Raw genomic sequence first — 2,746 nt, 5'->3', positions numbered from 1 at the left:
ATATTGTAGAATACATAGAATTTTATTTTATATACTGATAGATTAATACAATAATAATAATGAAAACGATCATTAAATCTTTATCATTAAGTTTGGAACCAAAAAAAAAAAGTTTGGACCAATCAGTTTGTATGCTTTGTTTTTCCAGATTATAACTCCATGAAAGCACGGCATTCATTCATAAAATTAATAAATAACAAATTGATTCACAAATCACAAGGTATATCATTTTGAAAAATAATTTATAAACTTACACAATCTACCAACTCATTCAAACCCAATATCCATTTTCAAACAACAATATATGTTGAGCCACTAATTTTGAATATATCTTCATCCAGATGCAATCTTTGTACCAAATCAGATCCCAAACAAACAATTTACTTTCATCAATGGAGTTAATTTACTTCTAATCAAAACCTTGTAGAAGAACCACCAAACATCTGATCTAGAACAACCACGAGACCCATTGCAACGGTTGAATCAATCTCCGGCTGCACAACCAGACGGAAAACATCTCCGCCGAACGCCACACCTCCCACGGCTTCCTTCCGCTTGATCTCGGCCACACACCGCCGCCTGTCATCGTACACCATGCAGCACCTCTGCGCGTATGAGCCTTCGATCTCGTACGCCACGTTCTTTTTGTTCCCATTATTTGGTGATCTTATACTTCTCACATGAGCTATTGACTTTGCGTTCATAAAATTCACGTGTTTCGCCACAGAGAAACGAGGATTCACAGTCGTTTCTCCGTCGTACACTAGCCAGTTGTCGGTAATGCTTGCTCTCTGTTGAATTCAAAGAATTACAAATTCAATCATAACTACTCAATCAAATCAAATCAAATGATCAGGTTATACGCAGCTAAATGCATATATTTTGAGGTGTTGCATCATTGATCCAATACTGGTACATGTGTTACCGTAAAACACAATTGGTACCACTGTACCAGTATTGGTACTTGTTTTTATAGTTTTCGGTACCAGCACCATTTAGTTTCCGTATTTAATTGGTAATGGTACCAAACTATAAAAAATAGGTACGGTTGTTTTTGGTGTAGTATTTTTCTACACGGTTTGGTAACGGTATAATACTGATCTCATCCCTATTTATATATTAACTATACATACCTTGCGCCGGACAGTGAGGAGGGAGCGTCAGGAGGCATCCATGAGAACAACCTTCGACTTGTTGCTGCCAGCGTAATTATCGACTTGGAAGACGAGATTCCCGTTGGAATCATAGACCGTAAATCCATCGCAACTGAACAGAAGTGATTTCTTCCAAACGGTGAGGACAACGGGGTTAAGATTCCGGTTGGTGGTGGAGGCTTCATCATAAAACCGTTGTTGGTCAATAGACGGATTAATAACAGCTTTAGGGTGTACTTTTGTCATGATGCTGAAGTTAAGGGCTGGGTATTGTAATAATATTAATCTTATAGGCAACGAGAGAATTGAGATTTTAGGTTGGGAAGTGCGGTGAAGGGGCTATTTATAGTGTAATTTGACTTGTGGTAAATTACCAAACTACCCCAGCTAGTGACACGTTGTTTTAATGATAAATGAGAAAATGGGCCGGGGAGATGTATTAATTGTGAAACGTGTGGTCATTCTCCTGATACTCGTCGCACCCATATTATTCCCCTTAAGTCACTCACTGTTTTCTTCTTTGTCTGATAAGACAGGAGAATTTCAGTTAAAGAGGTGGTATGATAAATAAGAAATAATTTAGATGGTGTACGCTTTTAATCCGAATAAAAACCATGATTCACATTGTTGTCGAATTTTTAGCAATGAGAGAAGCAAAGTTTAAAGCGAGTATGCATGTTGTGCTATCAATACTTAATGAAAACGGGTATATACTTTACTTTTGTTTCTTGATTTTTGGGGTTTTAAATGTAATATGAAAACTTTTTTTGTATTTAACATTCTTCATGTAGAAGAAAATATTCATATTCATATTCATATTATAAACTAAACATTTACGAGCTATGCTATTCTAAACGTAATGAAAACGGACACAATAGCTATCAATAATGAATATTCCCATAAGGATTTTTTTTTTCACATTTATGCTGCAAGAAATATGTTGCATGTTATCATATTTATTATTATAACTATCATAAATCATGCACATTTTAAGAAACAAAAATGACAATCTTATTATTTTAAAACATATACCTTCATAAACATGTAGATATACACTTTATATATATAAGTGAAATCGTTATGCTTTTTCATAATTTGTTATACATAGTTTTTAAAACGTGGGTCTAACGTTTTTATAAATGAACCAAACATCAAACTAGTTGTTTTTAAAAACTAAATAACATCGAGAACTGTTTAATACATACTGTATAAAACAAAATACGAAGTTTAACTATATTTTAGTCTGTATTTGTGGAGTTAACAAAATAAGATTATTAAAATAAATAAGATACAAAAATTTAAATAGTAAATGAATAACTAAATGATGTTTTCGGCAGGTGATTGTCTTCGTATTTTTTGATAACATGTTTCTTAAATATGATAACATGCAACATAGTTCGGATAATTCGGCAGGTGATTGTTTCGTTCTCACCAAGTCCGGGAACAGGATTGAAGAAGAGATTTCGGGTAAGTGGAATGGGAAGATTCATCCGGTTTGGGTGGTGGAGGAAATAAAATCGTGGCTTCCAAACTTTGTCGGGTTGTTATCACCGGAGTCGGCTTCGCCGGTAAATCTTGTGGTCAATGAAAGG

At 34.6% G+C, this 2,746-nt stretch overlaps 1 pseudogene across 1 annotated transcript; it reads right to left on the bottom strand.

The window, feature by feature from the left end:
* Positions 1-272: 272 nt before the first annotated feature.
* Positions 273-1,529, bottom strand: LOC143562557 (protein LURP-one-related 8-like; annotated as a pseudogene). The gene is made up of 2 exons (XR_013140506.1): positions 1,134-1,529; positions 273-791 (listed from the first exon to the last, which is right to left on the bottom strand). The product of XR_013140506.1 is annotated as a protein LURP-one-related 8-like (transcript).
* Positions 1,530-2,746: the final 1,217 nt, after the last annotated feature.

The sequence above is a fragment of the Bidens hawaiensis genome, unplaced genomic scaffold (assembly GCF_021521415.1).
Source record: "Bidens hawaiensis isolate Kalapana, Puna unplaced genomic scaffold, B.hawaiensis_p1.1 tig00021032_1, whole genome shotgun sequence".
Lineage (NCBI taxonomy): Eukaryota > Viridiplantae > Streptophyta > Magnoliopsida > Asterales > Asteraceae > Bidens > Bidens hawaiensis.
This window is presented reverse-complemented; position numbering and strand designations above follow the sequence as displayed.